The following is a 20,066-nucleotide window of genomic DNA, read 5'->3' as shown; positions in this document are numbered from 1 at the left end:
GCTCAGTGACTTGCATGTGTTTGAGTGTCTGTGATGAGCCAGGTTATGTTCCAGGCACTGGGGTGGAATCCCACACACGGCAGCTAGGAAGGTTTTGTACGATGGGAAGGGTGTGAAGAAAGTAATCCAGCATGGGGTGATGGGTGTGGGTGATGGGCAATGGAGTGATGGGTGACGAGTGTGGGTGTGGATGATGGGTGATGGATGATGGGTCATGGGTGATGGAGTGATGGGCGTTGAGTGTGGGTGATGGGTGATGGTGTGGAGGGGTGATGGGTGTGGGTGATGGGTGATGGATGATGGGTCATGGGTGATGGAGTGATGGGTGTTGAGTGTTGGTGATGGGTGATGGATGGGTTTGTGGATGATGGAGTGATGGCTTATGGAGTGATGGGTGTTGAGTGTGGGTGATGGGTGATGGTGTGGTGGGTGATGGGATGACAGAGGCGATGGGGTGGTGATCTTTGCAGGGCTGTCAGATTACTGGCCAGCTCTTTAAGGCACAGTGCCTCCAAGGCCCCCATAATTCAGCTGGAGCGTGGGAATGGGAGCTTGTGGGGATGCCTAGGAGCTTGTGGGTTAGATGAGATCTGAGCTAGAGAGACAGCGGCCTCTGCAGGCCATAGTGGGAAGTTTGACTTCTGCTCTAACTGCATAAGGAAATGGTCAGAGGGCCTCAGCCCAGGCTTGTTTAAGGCCTATATTGTACAAGAAAACGGTTCATTCCATCTTCTGGTGTTTCCTACATGGTATTGGCTTCTTCCCAATGAAATTGTGTTAAACTGAACAGGAAGGTATTTAGGGTCTCTCTTGTGCCAGGTGCTAAACCCGGTGCAGGGGAAGTGGAGGTGAACATCCTCCGAGCATGGCGCACGTGAGGAAGACGGTTGTTCTGGGGCAAACGGGCGTGAGCAGGTCCCTGTGGGTGAAGGGGGAGCAGGAGCCGGGGGTCTCCCCTGCAGTGCTTCCGTTTCAGCTGGGGCTTGAAGGACCGAGAGGGCTTCACTCTGGGGAGGACATGGCAGGGGAAAGGGGTGCACTGGAGCTTGGGCTGGGCAGTGGACACAGCGGGCAGAGGGGTGGGTTGGACCAGGGGTGGGGTGTGGTGTGATGGGGGGACCTGACCGGCTGGGCTGGGCTGGGTTTGAGCTCTTTGTGGAGTCTCACTGAGCAGATGACAAAGTCTGGGGCACACAGGGGAGGCTCAGAGAGGCCCTCCAGAGGCCAAGTGTGCGCCTCCGGTGGTGGGAATTCTCTTGTCTCTCCCGATCAGGTGGCCTGGAGTCTCAGAGAGCAGCCCTTTCTGCCATAGGTGCATGTGCCGGATGGGGTGGCGTGGGGCGGCCACAGCTCTCCTTGGGGGCTCCCCATTTATAGAAGAGGAAGGAATGGGCCTCCACCTTCGACTGAACCCGCCGGGGCGTGCTGGGTGCTAAGTCACGGTGCCATGTCCCTCTCTGACTTGTGGCACGCTTTGTCTCAGGTGTGGTTTTGAGCCCCAGTGTCCTGCTGCGTGCCCAGCACAGGGAGGTGAGGACGGAGCTCGGGCACGGAGCAGACGTTGTGGGCATGGTGGGGACCCTGGTTGGGTCGAGTTGGGAGCATTTCACATGCCGTCCTCTGGGAATGGCCAGGCAGCCTGAGCAATGAGGGGGCCGTTGGTGCAAAGGCCCCTCTGCTGCAGAGAGAACATGGGGCCGTCCCAGGACTAGGACTCGGGCACCTGGGTGAGACTGGATCGTCTCCTTCTGTGCTGTCCCGTCGTCTCTCTTTCTCACGTCTTGTCGGTCTTGGGGTGCTAAGGACCCTCCTCATTTGAGAGTTGTGTTAAAGGAGGTGGGAGAAGTGGGGCTGGATCTGTGAAGGTGGTGAAGACAGGGTGGTATAGACGAGGTGGTGTAGACAGCCTCGGAGGCTCTCTAGAGAGCAGGCCCGGAACTACAAGTCCACCCTTTGTACATGAAGAGTGACGGGAGGCGGTAGAGGCCGTGATGGGGAAGGGACGTGCGCTGGGATCAGAGGAAGGGGCGGCCCGTCCCGCTGCGCCACCTGCTGGCCATTCGGTGCTGGCGCTCTTACTAGGCTTGCGTCACCCTGCTCTGTGCACATCCAGGGCCCCATCTTCCAGCGCTGTGGGGTCTGATGAGTGGGTTCAGTGCCTCCGAGGGCTGGGTCTCTCCTCTCCCCCCATGTAGGCAGCTCCAGCAGGGGACCTCTGCTCGTGGCCCGGCCCTAGGCCCCCGCTCTCCCTGGGGACGGGTGCTGCCCGGGCTGAGAGTTCTGTACTGCTGGCACCTGTCATCTCAGAGCGAGGTCAGCCAGATGCTCCACCTTCTAGGGAAAGCTCGGGGTGACCCGATGCCCCAGAACTAATCCGGCAACACCGCCGGCCGCAGGGCCACGCCGGCAACACAGATGAGTCTTTTCGGGAGTGCGGACATGGTGCCGAGGCGCTCTTTCTTCTATGCCATTTAACGTCTCTTATAAAAGTTATGTCATTCTTATAAAGCACAGACGTCAGCCCCAGAAGTGGTTGTCAGTAGCGTTTGGTGGACATTCTAGACGTGCCTCTCCAAAGGGTTCCAGGTAATGGGTGGATGTGCATACGGATAGAAACACAGGTCGGTACACACACTGCTAATAACTCACCATCATGAAGGTGATTTAATTTGACTATAAAAGGCTAAAAAGACCATGAAGGAAATATGAACTTTAGTAGTGTTTTTTGTCACAAGAGACACTGTTTCCAGATAAATCCGTGAAGTTAAAAGAAACAGTTATGAAACTCTGGAAGGCTGGAATCTTTATTTGTTTTCTTTTTTTTTTTTTGTGAGGATGATTGGCCCTGAGCTCACGTGCGTGCCCATCTTCCTCTATTTTATGTGGGATGCCGCCACAGCGTGGCTTGACGAGCAGTGCAAGGTCCACACCCAGGATCCTAACCTGAGAACCCTGGGTGGCCAAAGTGGAGCACGTGAACCTAACCACTGCGCCACCGGGCCGGCCCCTTGTTTTCATTTTTAATTCCAGTCTTTTTCCTCCTTTTTTCATGCTCTGAGGAACTGAGTTCTTTCTCCTTATATCATTTGGGGTAAATTAAGCTAATGTCTGTAATAAACAGACCTCCAAACCTCAGGAGCTTGGCACAAAGATGTTTTCTTTTTTTTTTCTTCCCGGTCCACTGGAGATTGGCAGGGACAAAGAGGCAGAGGTTCTGCTCCACGCAGTCCCTCCGGGGGTGCAGGCTCCTCCCATCTAGTAGCCAGGCGGTTCCCTAGAGCTCTGGAATCCCCCGCAGGGTCCCCTGTATGTGCCCAGAGGATGAGGGAGGGAAGAGAGAGAACTCGTGGACCACGTCACTCCCCCCACCTCCCCTCGCTTCCTCTGGCGGCTGCTCCTGACTGTAGAGGGGGCTGGGCATCGTAGCGTAGCTCTGAGCGTGGGTCACAGTGTGTCGAACAAGTAGCTGGTTGCACACGCACGTGCACACACATGCACCCTCCTCTCCTCCCCTGCTTCCTGATTCTTCTTGGTGCAGAACTGTTTCCACGTGGTCACCATCCATCTCACTAATGTCCATGCTGCTTCAGAGCGCCGAGTGTCTCCATCCCTCTTCCAGGGCGAATGCCCATTGCCAGGTGTAAGTGGCCTCTATCTCATGTCACCCCTGATTGGGATGGAGTTAATCAGTTCAGTCTTTTCTCCAGGAGGTTCCTGAGGGCGGTGCTTCCTGGGTGAATGTACAGTTGATTCTCATTATTTGCGGTAGTTGTAGCCTAAAAGCCACCTTGAGCAAGCGAGTACTGAACCCCACCTGTAGGGGACATGCAGGGTTAGGTTCCTGTGGGCCTCTGGTCGCAGCATATTCACGGATGGATCAGTCCATGACCTCGTTTTATATATTTCTGTGTAAAGACACCTGATCTGATACACATAGTTGATTCATTAACATGGAACCCACCGCCAGCGGCACTATAGCGCACGTGTGGAACGAAGCTCATCGAACCACACGTATTTCCTCTGGGTGGCACCCCGCAGCCTTCTTGTGCTTAGCATCCCTAGACAGGTCTTCAGCACCACACTTGGGTGCAGGGAAATCACCAACAAAAAGCACAGAAGTGCAAAAATGGGGCACGAAATAGACCACAATGAGGACGCTGGTTTACAAGGTGGCAGCTGAAACAGAAGGCAGAGCATCGCCTTGTCCAACCTCAGCTGGAACCTGCCCCTCGGGCAACTCAGTTTTATTGACTCAATTCGGTTTTACTGTAAATGATCACAAAGGTGTCGCAGGTATTGATTTGGGGTCACAAATAAATTTTAGCCAGTAGGCAAATCCCAAATACGGAATCTGTGACTAACGAGAATGGAGCACATGCTTAAAAATATTTCTGAGTTCCCTCGGTTGGCGTGTCGTTTTTCTTCTGTGATATGTTTTGAGTCACAATTCCTACCCTCCCCCCCCGCCCCCAATCTATGGGATGTTGTTGCATGACCTTCTTGCCCTGAAGATTGCTTTGGATATGTCTTGTTGGTGGCTTGATTTGCTTTTTTTTTATTTACTGGATTCCTACAGAATTGACTTCAGTTACGACACCAGGAAGTGGCGCTGGCCGCTCTGTTTTTCCTGGAAAACCTTCCGATCTGCAGGTACTGTTTGTCCTTCGTTTCAGGGATGTTTTCTTCCTTCTGTTCCTTTTCCACGTTGCCTGTCGGGTTCTCTGTTTCCAGGACAGCAGTTACTCTGATGATGGCTTACCCTTCTCCTCATCTGTTTTCTTTTCTGCAATTGCTTTGATCACTCGGTGTTTTCCTGTTTGTTCTCTGCGATTTTCCTGAGACTTTCTTTGTTTTCTGGCATTTTCAGTGGGATCCGTTCTGTTCTGTTTCTTGTAATTTCTAATTTGTTGTCATCGTGTTATTTTGACTTTCCATTTTGTGCTTTCAGCCCTGTGCTCACTCTTTTTCAAAATTATTCTTGTGAGTTATTTATTTCTTTAGTGGGTTTTATGGCTTATTATTTTCTTCCCTAGCATAAAGCGCTCTTGGAGATCTTTCTTGTTTTAATTGAGGTGTATTTTCATCCGGAATAGGTGGATCAGATGTCAGAGTTTTGCATGCCGTCTCTCTTCCTTTCTTCATTTCTTTCCTGTAAGGTCTTCTTTATCTCCATGCTCTTCTTCCAGACTTGTTCCAGTGGTTTCTCAGCTGCTTGGCATCTTTCTGTTTGGAGAGCACCTACAGACCGGGTGGTCTGCAGACCCTTTAGATGCGAAGGCCCAGGGATGGGGAGTGCCCAGTCGTTTCAGAAGGCCTGGCCTCCCCTTTTTCTTCTGAGATTTTCTGAAGTGCTCTGCTCTGGAGCATGGTGCAGGGAGCATGTCCCATTCTCACGGGGGACACTCCCAGCCCTTGGAGCAGCCCCCGTTCAGCGAGGAGCCCTGCTGGAGGGGGGGGGGGTCTCTGCTGGACAGTCAGCCCTGGTCATCTGCTTTTGTCTCCCCAACCCCTGCCCGGTGAGAGGAGGGGAGAGAGAAGGACCCCCTGTGTTGCGTCTGTCCATATTAGAGCATATGGACGCGGGATGCCTGGATTTTTGTCTCCTACGGTACCACTTACGGCAATGAAAGTGAGGTTAGGAGTCCCTCACTCCCTAAGTGTCCACTTTCTCCCCCTGTCCCAGGGGGATGCCTTTGGCATTAGGTTATGCCTGTTCTCTATTTTTGGTAATTTGGGGGGTACCCTTCATTATTTAGGGTCACTTGGTCAGAGCTGTCTTCATCCCTTCTCAGCCCCGGGATGCTGCATTGCTCATCGAAAGGCCCCACCAGTGGGGACCTGGGTGACCTCAGGGTGCACCCATCCTTACGTTGCAGCATTTTGGCTGTTCGACCCCAGTATTCCATGTTGGTGTTTATTGATCCGGAGGGATGTGGAGGACTGGAGAAGCTCTCCTCTTGAACTTCAGACCCCAGACCTAAAGATCCGAATGTGGAAGGCCAGAGGGATGCGGGGGATGGAGCTGCTGGGGGTGGAGGCACCCTGTCCCCGCTCACTGCCCCGGGGGGGCCACCCCCTCAGCCCGCAGCCCTCCATCCGGATGTCGCACATCCCTGCAGACCTAGTCCCTCTTTTGGGGAAACCCCTGTCCCATAACTGCGCCAGCACATCTTGTGTAACTTCCTGAACGTCGACCTCGGGCCACTCGCCGTATCAGGGTCTTTACGTGCATTATTTCACGTAGTTCTCGTGACATCCCCTGAGCTGGGCAGCACATCTGAGCATTTTATTGAAGTATAACACACCTGTAGAAAGTGCCCAGATCTTAAGTGCACAGAGAGGGCGTGATGTGTGACCAGCATTTAGACGAAGAGGTGGAACATTCCCCACATCCCAAGGCCCCACGATGCCCTCCCACTCCCGAGGTAGGTCTGTGATTACTCCAGTGCACAGTGGGAACGCTGAAGATCAGACCCCAGGCAGGGCTAGAGAGAGGCAGGGCTAGAGAGGGGCGGGGCTGGTGGCCTGGGACATGCAACCTTGAGCCTCTGCCTGCTGGATGCCGGCGTTGGATGCACCCGCTGGTCACCTGGTACCTGGCCCTAATTTGCTTCTGCAGCTGGTATCCGTCACGGGAAGGTGCCCAGAGGGCAGCCCTGCGGAGGAAGCAGCACGGGGTCAGGCTCATCCCGGACGGCTCAGAGTCACGTCCCCGCCACAGTCTGCAAAATGCTGAAGGTCTCCGAGCCCGGGCACCAGGTGAAGTGAGGCAACGCAGGCTGGGCGTGCAGCTGCTACCAGCAAGCGCCCGTTAAACATCTGTCTCCTTGATGGTCTCCGTGGTCCGAGCCCATCTGTTGGCACTGTCCCCATCTGGGAGGCACTCAGCAGTCACAACGGAGTCAGAGGCCATTTTGCCGTCTCGGCTGTTGAGACCCTCGGGGGCAGCCGTGGGACGTTAGGAGAGGTGGCCCCACGTTGGAGCTGATCTGGAGGCCCGCATCCACCCCCTGCCTGGTGGGGTGGCGCCGGCCGGCTCATGCCCCTAGGGGGTCTTCTGTTGATTGGTGCCCGGCGGAGGCTTTGGAACATGTCGGGGTTGCTGATGGAGAGGTACCTGCTCTCCAGGCCCAGAATGACGATGATTCTTCCTGAAAGGGAGATCCTCCCAGAGGTTTGGTCTCTACTCCCAGGAGCACCATTGTTTCCGGAACCTTCTGAAGACTCCCCCTCTTCACTTTGTTCAAGACAAAGGCCCTGAGGCTGAGACCAGAAATCCCACGGGCATGGGCTCTCTTCAACAAAGCGGCTGTTGTTCCTGCGTGAGGGCCCTTGTGGGGCTGAATCTCCTGTAGCAGGGGATGCGAGACGGGCCCTGGAATCCTGCCCGGGGGTCAGGGGAGCCGTTGAGCAGACTTATCACCCTGGTGCCTCCCCGCTGCCGGGAGAGAGTGGCTGCAGAAACTCATGCAGCTGTCTCTCTTCTGCCCCAGATGCGGTCCTGCACCCCACTTTTGGTCCCTCACCCCACGTGCAACCCCTCACCCCACGTGCCATTTGGACTTGCGTCTTCTCGCCGAGTGCCTGCTCTGAGTCTCACACCTCCAATGGGGCTGACGTTTTAAACCTTTGAGCGAGAGCCTCTGGCGGTGCTAAAAATCCTTCCAGGCACACTTCCCCGGGGCCGCCCTGCACCCCGGAAACCCTGATGAGCAGAGTCCTGGGCCGGTGGGTTCCCAGGGCCGTGCGTGGAATGGCATGACGGGGTGGGCTCTGGGAAGGTGGCGGGTGTGTGTCCTTCTGCTCTCTGGATGATCACACACGCACAAAGGGCCTGTTGTGGGCTTGAGTGCTGGCACCGGGCAGTGAGCTCCTCCTTTTAAACAGGCGGCATGTGCCAAAATCAATAGAAACTATCATTCTTCTGTTGTTTATGTTTTGAGGGCAGTGAAGGAGGAAGTGGGAACAAAGCTGGCACTGGGGCACACAGCGGTCCGGTTTCCACTCGACACTGAATGTCACGTCACAAGTAGAGAGCACAAGAAAATAATATGGGACTGTGCCGCGCCTCGGGGTCCCTTGGGTGTCTACACCATCTCCCACCTCTGCCCCAGGGTTCGCCCCAAGAGCTCTGCTGGAGCTGCGAGCCCATGTGCCCATCCCCACGACCTGTCTGAATGAGTCAGTGGAGGTGTGAGGGCCTGGCCCACCTCCTGGCAGACGCTTCAGGAAAATGAGTCTCTCCTTTTTGCGTTAATCAATGGTTCCATTTATTAATTAAGTGCATCTTCAAGTTTATTTCATTTAGGAAAAAGCATTTCAGCTGGTGTCCTGACCCCCTCAAGGATAATTTATTGCCGTTTATCCGTTCTTTCTCTCTCTCTCTCTCTCTCTCTCACACGCTCAAATTTCTTCTGTCAAGCCTCGGCCTGCCGCATCCCTGCCGTGCCTGCCTCCCCCGCCCCACACATCAGCTGATGGAGACGCGCTCTAATCCATCACCGGCTCCCGAATGGACTGTCAGATATGCTTGATGGCCAAGTGACCTTGGCCTCCTGCTTATCACTGAGATCAAAATAGAACTCCGGGAGCAGAGAGGTTCCACCTCCCGCGCCTTCAGGTTTTGAGCCCTTCTTTATCTCTTGGTCGCAGACACCTCATCCTTTTGCTTTTTGTTTCTGAGGTTTCCCATGTGTTTGAATATTAGGAGGCCTTCACCTGTCTTGGCAGTTTCTGAGCCCGTCTCCTTGTACGGCAGCTGAGAATCGAGCCCCTGGGGTGGCCTCTCATCCTGCAGAGACCCTGAGGCCGCCGTCCATTGCGATGGAGGGTGCTGGAAGGCCGGCGCAGGAGTTGTGTGTGACTTTGAAAAGCTCCGTTTGAGCACGTTGCTGGGCACATGTCTAATTCGTGACTCTTGGTCCTCCAGGAGGCCAGAGGCTGCGTGTCTTCTTTCGGGAGCTCATGGAGTCCAGACTGTGGACATTAGTGGCCGGAGGGATGGCCTCTTAATTTGGCTCCAAGAAGGTTTGCCATTGATTCATTAGGATGCGTCTTTCTAGAGGGGAAGCTGTGGGTCAGGTCCTTTCTGCCGCTCTCTCTCCAGCATCCTAGCACCTAAGGAATGAAGAGGGTGGAGGCTCGGGCCCAGCAGGAAGCGCAGGCTGGCCGCGCAGGCTCCCCAGGCCCAGCGCTTACAGGCGCTGCCCCCGCCCTGGCTCGTCTCCCTTTCAAACAGGATGCCCTTACCTGGAATCCTGCCCCTCCCTCCTGATCTCTTTACTTGCTATTCCTCTCTCACGACAAAGCTTGGGGAGGCCTTCCTGAAACTCCAGCCTGGCAGGAGGCTCTGGGATCACTCTGTGTTCTTCCTATGCCAGGGACCCGTTCCCATGTCTGTGAAGGACGTCCGTGTCCACAGCCACATCTTCAGCTCCAACCTCCCATCTCAGGGCCAGACCCCACTTCTCTCTTGACACCGTCTCAGTTGCAAGCTCAAAAGCCCCTCGACTCAGTTGTCCAGAGCGGGTCCCCTGACCTTCCCTTCCTCTCTGTGACCCTCCAAACCTGGCCCCACTGAGGTTCCCCAACTTGGCAAGTGGTTCCTTTAAAAAAAGACAACCTTCTTGAGGTATGATTGACAGGCCATAAAATTCACTCTTTTTAAGTATGCCATTCAGTGGTTTTCAGTCAATTTGCCAAGTTCTGCAATCATCAGTGCTTCATCCCTTTTTCTGGCCGGGTCCCGTTTCGTGGCCTGCACGGACCACATGCTGTCCGTCCATTCCCCAGCTGACGGCCGGTCGGGTTCTTCCACGCTTTGACCGAGAAACTTCTCTGATTCTGTTTCCGGAATGAAGGGGTATCTGAGCATCCCATCTCCCCAGACACCAGAGGCACTTCACCCCCAAGTCCTACCCTTCGAACTTCTGAATCCCTGTGACCCTGTGTCACGCTCTCCACCCTTATCACCACCCCGACTCCACCTCTGTTACTGCCATCTTTCTCCCGAACCAGGACGGCTTCAAACCCCTTTCCTCTTGGAAGCTCCCCACACAACACCTGAGGTCATTGGTTTAACGTACATACAGTTGCCACCATGTGTATAAAACTCTCCTATGAGTGCTTCCTGTTCTCAGGACGAAGCTCGGATGCACGTGGTACCCTTCTCCCTCCCCTGGGGTGGATCCTCCATGAGATGTCTCCATGCCTTTGCTCCGCGCTTTCCTCCCAGATGAGACTTCACAGTTAAGGACGTGGGTGACTGCTTGGTCAGTGTCCCTCTCCACGAGGGGTCCTGTGTCTGCTCTGCTCGTCTTTGTGTCCCAGCGGCTGGTACAACTGAGTGAACAAGGAGCATCTAGTGAGAGTGAATGAGTTCATCTAAACTCTTGCCTCCACTGGGTGAGGAGGTGGCCTCTGAGCTGAGCCCCGGTTGAGGCTGTGCAGGGGCAGAGAGGCTGAGCTGGGAATGAACTGGGTGAGTCGAAGCAGCAGAGAAGGCTGAGGGCCGCGGGCTGGAGCGAGGTGGGAGCTCCTCCAGGAATCCACGGAGACGTTGACCGAGGCTGGGACTAAGGTGGCAGGAGAAGGTGGGGACCCACGGACGGGTCAAGACGACCAAGTCAACGAGGTCGGAGCAGATGTGACTCTTGCACATCTCTTGAGAGTTGTGCTCTGGCTGGGCGAAGGGTCCTTAATGGTGACTTGTATCAACACGTCTTAAAATGTGGTGCCTTGGTCTTTGATGTTTCTCAGGACAGGGACAAAAGAAGATTTGTTTTCTTTTCTTTGAAAAATTGAGATAAAATTTGCATACCATACAATTTACCCATTGAAAGTGTACACTTTGATGGGTTTTGGTAAATTCACATGTGACGGTACCCATCACCTGAAGCAATCTTAGAATATTTTCGTCACCCCAAGAGAAAACCCCATAGCCATTAGTAGCCAGTGCCCATTCCCCCTGCCCCAGCCCTTGGCAACTGCTCATCTGCTATCTGTGTCTATGGATTTGCCTGTTCTGGACATTCCATATCAGCGGAATCGGGTGATATGTGGCCTGTGAGGTGGAGCCGTGTTTTCTTTCATTGTCTGTTTCTCCTGTTGGGGACAAGCCCATCCCCTTAAGTCTACCCCTAAGACCAATGCTTACCCTAGTGACGCCTCAGATGTCGCCACTAAGTGGCCTCACACGTCCTCCAGTAGTTCAGGCAGGGTAGAGATGAAAAACTCTTGTATCAAAAAATGTATTCATCTTTTGGGCTGCCATTTTGTTTTCAGATCCTCTCGTCCCACAATGTACTCTTTTTCCTGATCGCTTGTTTACAGTGAAATTCGATTGGGATTTTAGACTTAAATAGAAAATTAGTTGTATGTGACCCTGACGTGAGCACATTTTCTGCCTTAAAAATAGTCATCGAAGAGGACAAATGGGCAGAAGGAAATAATGGTCAAGAACTTTCAGGCCGTGGAGTGTGGGCCAGCGCTGACCCCAGTCCATGCAGGGAGGCCCCACAAGAGGATAAGGAACACCCTAGGTCTTGTTTGATGCTGGTTTTTTTTTTTAATTTAGAGAAAATTAAAAATAAAGAAAAATGCAAAGAGTAATATAAATACCAAATCTCTATTACACAAAATTGACAATTGTTAATGTTTTGTCATTTTTTAATCACAGGATTAAACCATTACTGATAAAGTCATCCTGTCCTCATGGCCAGTCCTGTCTCTTTTGAGGCAAACACTGTCATGAATTCAGTGTGAATCCCTCTTGTCTCTTGCTCTCTTTTTATGTGTATCAGTGATCAGTATGTAATGTTGTGTTGTTGTGTAAAAAAGAATATAGATAGCTGGTATCATACTGGGCATGTCATTTATAACTTGCTTTTTCAAAACACTTGGCATTGTATTTTTGAGATTTGTCTTTATTGATACCATCCATCCATCAGTCATCATTGCATCATCCCTCCATTTTTCCACCTTCCTTCCCTCCATCCATCCAGCCTTCCATCCTACTGTCTCTCCATCCATCCTTCCCTCCACCTATCCAACCATCCACCTATCCATCCATGCATCCATCCACCCATCCATCCATCCGCCTATCCATCCATGCATCTATCCAGCCATCCATCCGTCCGTCCACCTTTCCATCCATGCATCCATGCATGCATGCATCCATCCATCCATCCATCCACCTATCCATCCATGCATCCATGCATCCATGCATCCATGCATCCATCCATCCATCCATGCATCCATGCATCCATCCATCCATCCATGCATCCATCCATCCATCCATGCATCCATCCATCCATCCATCCACCTATCCATCCATGCATGCATGCATCCATCCATGCATCCATCCACCCCTCCATCCATCCACCTATCCATTCATGCATCCATCCATTCATCCATCTACCTATCCATCCATGCATCCATGCATCCATCCATCCACCTATCCATCAATGCATTCATCCATCCATCCGTCTACCTATCCATCCATGCATCCATCCACCCATCCATCCATCCACCTATCCATCGATGCATCCATCCATCCATGCATCCCTCCATCCATCCATCCACCTATCCATCCATGCATCCATCCGTCCTTTTACATTGCAGAAATACATGGTTTGGAGCTTTGATCTCTACTTTGAGTGACCCTGCTAAGTTCTTTGTAGTATGCATTTGGATCACTTTTTGGGGGGATAGAAGGCGTGGAATCTGGCTTTCTTTGTGGTTTCATTAATTGGTTGCTAAGGCCAAAGAGAGCCCCCACCCCCCTGCCCCCAACTTCCCTCTGCCTCCCCAGTTTCTCTGTGATGTGCTGATGAGGATCAGCCTCATTGTCTTTAAATGGAGTGGTGTACACTTTACAGTTTTAATCAGGAAATTAGTGAGTCGTGAATTGTTTAAAACAAAGAGGAAAGCCCTGGGACCCTCCAGCGAATCAGGTTTTGGTCACGTCGGTTATTACTCATCTCACATGGCAGCCTGCTAAAGGCTGAGGGGCTTTATTTTTATATGTATCATTAAAAAACAGAAACCTGCTTAGCCAGCATCCGGTTGTGTGTTGTAAGGAGTCTATGCTGTGCCTTCCTGAGAGACAGTAGGTTAATGTTTTAGACTTGAGAGAGACTGGCCGGCTTCCGGGTCCCTGTGGCCTGCACGACAACTTCTGACCTGGTGAGCTCTTCTGCTTAAGCTTAGCGCTAAGACCCGCTTAAATCTCTTTGGGAAAATAATGTTTGGGGAAGGTGGCTTTGGTCGGGAATTATTACACATTCTGTGGGAAGGCTTTGTAAATCCCACATTGTGTCGAGAATATTGTGGTTCAGAGGCCACGCCGGTGAAGAACAGATATCTCCTCCTCCCACTGTGTCCCAGGCTGATAAGAATTTTCCAGAAGGTGGCAAGGCCAGGGCCCTGAATCATCAATATTTAATTTTCTGCGTGAAGTCCAGGGGTGAGGCTCTTTTCCTGCACCTTTGCTCTGTGGTTGGATTTCCGTGACTCCTCAAGCCTGGTCTGACTCTGCCTTCCTCCCGGTTCTGACGGGTCCCCTACAATTATCCTCTCTGGGTGGACAGGGGCTCGTATTCCACATGTCAGTATGTGGTACATGGCTGCTGCCTGACGGTCTCCCTTTCTCCCCCTCCAGTCCGCGTCACACCCCCTGTCGGGTCCATCCTCCTGATTCCTGGCTCCACCTGTGCTGGTGGGATGGAGCTGATACTCTTAGCTTGGCCTTCGGGGAGCCGGATTCCAGCCCCGCCTCTTGCATCTTGTGACCCAGGGAACAGATTGGAGATTTCTGAGTGTTCTTCTTTGAGCATGGGGGTGCTAACACCTCTCTCCAGGAGAACGTAAGGAGAAGATGACGCATTTAACAAGCTTTCTTAGCCAGCCGGTGGGCACACGGTGAGGGCTTTGTGTCTGCCGTCAGGGCCACGTAATTACTTCCCCCGACTGCCCGTTTCTCCACTTCCATCTTCTGCTTCTAAGTGGCCTTCTCTCACCAGCATCCAATCCTCTGCTTTGCTGTGGGCCTGCCTGGAATCGTGGGTATCAAAAGAGGAAAAGTGGCTCACCTCCAAGGAGTGCGTGAATCACCGGCAAATCCCGAGCCAGTGCCTCTCAGTTCACTGTCACCTGGACAATGGCAGAGGACCCCTGTAGCCCGTGGAAAATCACGGACACACAGTCTGCCCATTGCTTCAGCACAGCATCCGGTGACTGCTATTAACCTTTTACTGTTTGAAAAATGTTATTCTGGTCGGAAAAATGAACCCATGGCCTCTTTATCCTTTATTAGTGTTTAAACATTCCGAGGCAGCAGCTTGACTCCCGGACTTCAGCATCCTTGGATCAGGCTGTCCTTCTCGGCAAGGTCACCGGCGTTTGCCTGTTCCATGTAATTACCTTGTTTCCAGCTTCGCGGGTTACCTGTGGCAGCGTTTCAGGGTTGGCTGCCCCACGTACCAGCCTGATGGGTTTTAGTCCACAGCGAAAAGCATTAATATTTCATTTGGACAATTGCATTCGGAAATTATCCAGTTATGGTTTGGGTTGCCCTTGATGTTGGCTATTTCTCAGAAGTGCGCAAATGTGCAGATTGCACGTGAACAGCTCTTCAAAGCCCAAACACTCTTAAATGCACCTTTCCTTGGCTTCTGCTAAGTTCTATTTATTATGGGTCTTTGAAAATGCGTCATAAAGAAACAGATGATGACATAAACGGCGACCCCAGATGAAGTTGTAAACGTGAAATGTGCTTCTTTGCGATGAATGACATGCTCAGGCACTTGGATGTCTTTCAGAGTATCCTGAGTTCTTGCTGAATGCTGCTTAGAAGCGTTCTCAGAGCTGGGACATTTATTCCTACAGCGTTTCCAGCTCTGGATCCTGAAGTGGATCCTGGGCTGATGGAGGTACGGTCCCGTCAGCACCAGTCTCCCCAAATGCTTCAGCACTTCTCCCCTCATCTTCTTGCTTTTTCTGGGTGGAAGTCGAGAGTAAATTAGATGGATTTGGTCTCACCTGAGGAATGGTCATGAGCAGATGCTGGGGAAGTAGTGGCACCTGTGCGTATCTTTAATTCAACCGTGTGTTGTTGATGGTTCTTTTCTCGGCCTGCAGACAGCCCACGGTGACGACACGTATTTTATGGAGCATAATATTTACCATTCTTTCAAGCTTTGTCTAGACACTCCCTTACCCTTGTAAGATCTTACAGAACAGCCATTGTCATCCTCTTCATTTCACGGGGCCCAAAACAGATTTGGAAAGTAATTTACTGTCTTACAGGAAATTCTCCTGCTATGTTGTTGTAAATCAAAACAGCCTTGTCCGGCGTCTGCCTACTTCTTTCCTGGCAGGCCAGCCACCCTGACATGGGTGGGCCTGTGACCCCAAAACATAAGCTCTGTGATCCTCCATGAATCGTGGTCAGGGTACTGACCACACAGACGTGGCCCACCATGGGCACATGGCCCTCAGTGCGTTGCAGAGACTTGCTCATGGTCACATGGTGTTATGGCCTGAACTGTGTCCCCAAAATTCCCGTGTTGGAGTCTTAACCCCCAGCACCTCAGAATGTGGTTGTATTGGGAGAAAGACTCTTTAAAAGAGGTGATTAAGGTAAAATGAGGTCACTAGAGTGGGCCCTGATCCAATAGGACGGGGGTGGGTCCTCATAAGAAGAGGAGATCAGGACACAGACACACACAGAGGGACGACGACATGAGGACACAGGGAGAAGACAGCATCTACACACCAAGAAGGAGACTCAGGAAGAACAGCCCTGCCCACACCTGGACCTCAGACGTCCAGCCTCCAGGACCGGGAGACAATCAGTCCTGTTTTTTAAGCCACTTAGGCTGTGGGGCTTTGTTACGACACCCTAGAAAACACATAGACACAGCCTACGTGGCAGACCCAGGCTGGGCATCTGCCTCTGCCTGCCACCAGCGCCATGTTCTTCCTACTCTGTCCAAGTATTTTCAGGTTTTCGCTTCACATCTTGCAGAATAGCTATAACTCATGTTGACCGTGCAGGAGACTGGGTTTCTCTTGCTCTCTTCATTTTAGATTTGAGCTTGACCATGAGCTTTACCAGTGGAAGGACCGGAGTTTCCTACAGGTTAATGATGTGGTTGACCACGTCTCTGCCGCTTACAGCTCTGCAAACTTGGGTGGTGCAGTCTCACGCCTCTCAGGATCTTGGCTGTCGTTAAACTGATAAGGTATTCACAGAGCACCGGGTACAAAGCAAGCCCTCAGGAAGTGGTAGCTGTCATCCTCCATCGTGAGCAAAACCAGAGCTTCCTTTACTGTTGGATTCTGTCACCCGGGAGTGTTCCATTTCTAGAATGTGTATTCAGTGCAGTTCAGCTCCATCAACATTTACCCAACTACAGGTACAGTTATGCCAAGAAAAAGACATAATCCCTTGTCCTCACACGGCAGCTCACAGCCTGGAGGAGGGAGGAGCTCCTTAATCAGCTGAATATTGGAGTGATGCTGAGAGGGAGGGAGAGAGGGATGGAAGGAGGGAGGGAGAGAGAGAGGTGGAGAGGAGATACAGGACGTCCGTCTTGAAGGAGATGTGGAGGGTTTCCCTGTGCTAGGATGCACCCCCCTCTGTGGATCAGGGCCTCTAGGGTGCTGAGAAACTTAGAGAGTGGAATCTGGCCTGAAGGACTCCTGGGAGCCTTCCCAGGCATCGGTCGGGCTGCCGTATACGTCATTAAATCAGGGCTGATGTCGGTCACAAACCCCTTCTCTCACTGCTGGATTTTGCAGTTCTCTACCACGTCAGCCCCCCTCCCGTTCCCAAACCACCCACGTGCCATGAGGAACGCACTGCTTGTCAGGAGAGGTGGGAGAAGCCGCTCTGAGTTGCGTCTTGGAGATCTCCTTAGATCCTTTTGTAAGTTTTCTGTATCCTAAGCCACTCAGCTCAGCCCAGACGCACCAGGTTTTCCGATGGATCTGGACATCTTGGTGCTTGGGTGTCATTCCAGGAGGTCAATGAGTGACAGTTACTGACTCCTATCTGTCAGTTAGGAGAAAGGGAGAAGGTTTCTAAGGCAAAATACACACAGGTCCCACCCTCCTAGTGGACAAGAAATGCAGGATGCAGAGGCTGTGAGCCACAGGCTGGACAGGAGGGGGCAGGGTCAGCCAGATGAGCTTGGACTTCGGGTCTTGGGTGGTCAGACCGGTTCCCTGGGTTCAACGTGTGGTGCTTAGTGGTCAGGTCAACCTGGGGGAGGCCAGAGAGACGCCCTCGAGGGCGTGAGTCCTGGACCCTGGTGGGAAGTGTGAATATGGTTTGAGCTGGCAGATGAGAAGGGGAGGGGGTGGTCAGCTGCAGGCACAAGCGCACAGGGGTGTAGACAGCCTGGCATTTCAGAGAATTGCCAGCGAGTCGTTTGGCACTGTTGGAATGTGTGTGTTTCTTCATGTATGTATGTGTTTATATGTGTTTATGTGTGTGTCTGTGTGGCTGCATATGTGTGTGGGCCTCGGGCAAAGGCAGAGAGGGACATGGACAGGCAGGACACGTCCTGAGAAGGAGGCAGGGTCCAGACCACGGTCAGTCCTTTGCTGTGTCCCTTGGGTAAGGGCACTGGCCCTGAGCTCCCAGGCAGTGGAGTCACTGGACTCAGAAGGGACACTGGTGGCCTGTCAGAAGGAAGTTGTGTGGGTCTGAGAGGCGTGTAGGCGAGCTCATTGCAGGGGCTGCTGGAGTGACGCACCTGAGAAAGGATGGGGCCCATTGGGCAGTTGGGGTGGGACAGACGAGGACTCAAGTGCTCCAGGCCCTAGATTAATGCAGACTGATCTAGAAGGTGCAAGACAGGGAGAAGTCAAGAGCATCTCCTGGACTTCTGGAATGAGAAGCCCTCTCGCCATGGAGGCTGGGAAGGATGACAGAGGACAGAAGGAGGCAGAGGTGGAAGGTGCCAATGGGGATCAGTCTGGGACGGGTTGACTTAAATGGAGTGTCACCAGCAGATGGTCGATAGCCGACTTGCTCCTTTGTTAGCCGGTGTCCAATTCTCCGCGTGTCGCCTGGTCCGCGTGCTTAGGTTCACCGTCAGCATGTTCTTTCGTCTTGGACGCCCTGGTTAGAGTGACCTTCCACCGTTGTCAGGCAGAGGAGGTCTTCCAGGTTGGTTTTTTTGTCTTGTGGATTCCTACTGGGGTGAAAATCTCTGTTGGAGGTGCTTTGTTGCTCTTCCAAAGCCAAGCCGTTAGGTGGAAGGACGCCACGTCCATCCCTCTCCGCTGCTTTTCCCCAGAGACGCCGCCACGGTCCATCTCGGCAGCGTCCTTCCTGGCGCCTCTTCCCCTAAAGCTGCTGGTTGGCATCTCAGAGACTAGACTTTACTTCTTTGAAAAACATCACTTAGGGGCTCCCAAATTTTGTCCTTTATTCTGGAGATTAAACTGTCTCTCCCTTGTAATCGTCAGTGTTCAACATTGGGGCAAATTGACAAGTAATTGGAAAATCTGAATGAAGGCGCTATGTTCCTGATCCACAAAGGACCTGAACGTAAATATCTTCCTCAGTGTTCTCGGTGATTATTCACACGTTTTATAACTTTCCCGCACGTTAAGTCCTGGGCCTGATTCTGTCACAGAAACGCGGGGGACGGCTGGGTTGGTAGGTTTGCCTGTGATCACGGGGTTAGTGTATGCTTTGGGGTTGCAGACCCGAGCCTTTTGACCTCCAACCTCCCGCTCCTTCTAGAAGTTTCTCAATGGGGCCCTCTTGGCATTTTTTGGAGCAAGGTGGTTCTTCATTGTGCAGGACTGACCCTTGCACCACTCAGACTCAGCATCCCTGGCCCACCTACTGAGTGGCAGTGGACGCCGGTCTCTGCGACCACCTGCACTGCCACACGGGTCCCCTGGGAGACAATTCCCAGCCTCTCCTCCACTCAGCACTCTTCCACTCAGCATCCTTTCTGCCAGCCCCAGGGAGGGAGCCTCAGCCTTCCTTGGATGCTGGTGTCTGAGGCAACTTGAGTTAGGTGTCCATGTAGTTGGAGCCAGAGGCCAACAATGATGGCTGAGACAGGAACTGGCGAGTTATCAATGACCCCATATTCGGGCCTTTGACATTAGAGAGGGGCAGACGGAGCGTTCATGTGCACGGGGTTGGGGTTCCTGGGCGATGGCATCCGGGCTGCCTGCTGAACCAGCCTCATTGTTGAGCGTAACGGATCACCTTACTCAGCAAGGAGGAATGGACCTCAAGGCTGGAGGAGACAGCAGGAGGGCCCTGTGCATCCCCGGGCACACAGAGCTGCCTCATAGAGAATTGGTTCCAGCCTCATATTCGGTCCAACCTCATTTATTTCTGAATGCTTTTACAGTGATAAAGCAAATTCTGGAGCTCCTGCTGATGGCTATGCAACAGAATGTAATTTTAATTCAATAAAAATTAGAAGTCACACTTAGAAGCTGAGTTGCCCTGGCGTTTGTTTCTGCTGGCTTATTGGCGAGCAGCACAGAAGGGACCTGGGCACGTGGCCGCACTGTGTCACTCTGGTTCTTAGCGGCGATGTCACGATTTTGAAAGGTGTTTGTGATCGGTTTGTATCATCGACACTATCTAACTTTTTTGAAAATAAGCTTTGCTGGCAACTGATGTGATTTTTCCATAATCGCTCTCCTTTGTGGTGTGGGAGGGGTGGTGCCTGTTTTCAAAGCATTATGTTCGGGGCCAGCGTGGGCGGGATGGACTTTCTCATCAGTGAGGTGACCAGACGAGACAACCGCCCGTATCTAAAATGTCAGAAAGGGGTCCACATAAAAATTAAGTCACGCTGGGATGTGTTCAAGCTGTGCTTCTCAAAGTGTGTTCCCAGGGCCAGCAGCAAGAGCATCCCCTTGAAACTTGTGAGAAGTGAGGGTCTGGGGCCCAGACCTGACGAATCAGACACTCTCTCGGGAGGTGGCGGGGTTCAGCAGTCTGTGTCTTAATGAGCACTCGAGTTTGAGAAGCCCTGACAAGTGAGAGAACGGGCTGAGGCAAGAGGTGGTTATTGATC

General features: G+C 52.5%; 1 protein-coding gene across 14 annotated transcripts in view; it reads left to right on the top strand.

The window, feature by feature from the left end:
* Positions 1-20,066, top strand: part of SHANK2 (SH3 and multiple ankyrin repeat domains 2) — a 561,551-nt gene that overhangs the window by 73,462 nt on the left and 468,023 nt on the right. The window lies entirely within an intron of this gene.

The sequence above is a fragment of the Equus caballus genome, chromosome 12 (assembly GCF_041296265.1).
Source record: "Equus caballus isolate H_3958 breed thoroughbred chromosome 12, TB-T2T, whole genome shotgun sequence".
In the NCBI taxonomy this organism is placed as follows: Eukaryota; Metazoa; Chordata; class Mammalia; order Perissodactyla; family Equidae; genus Equus; species Equus caballus.
Note: the sequence above shows the minus strand (reverse complement) of the source record. Positions and strands in the feature narration are given on the sequence as shown.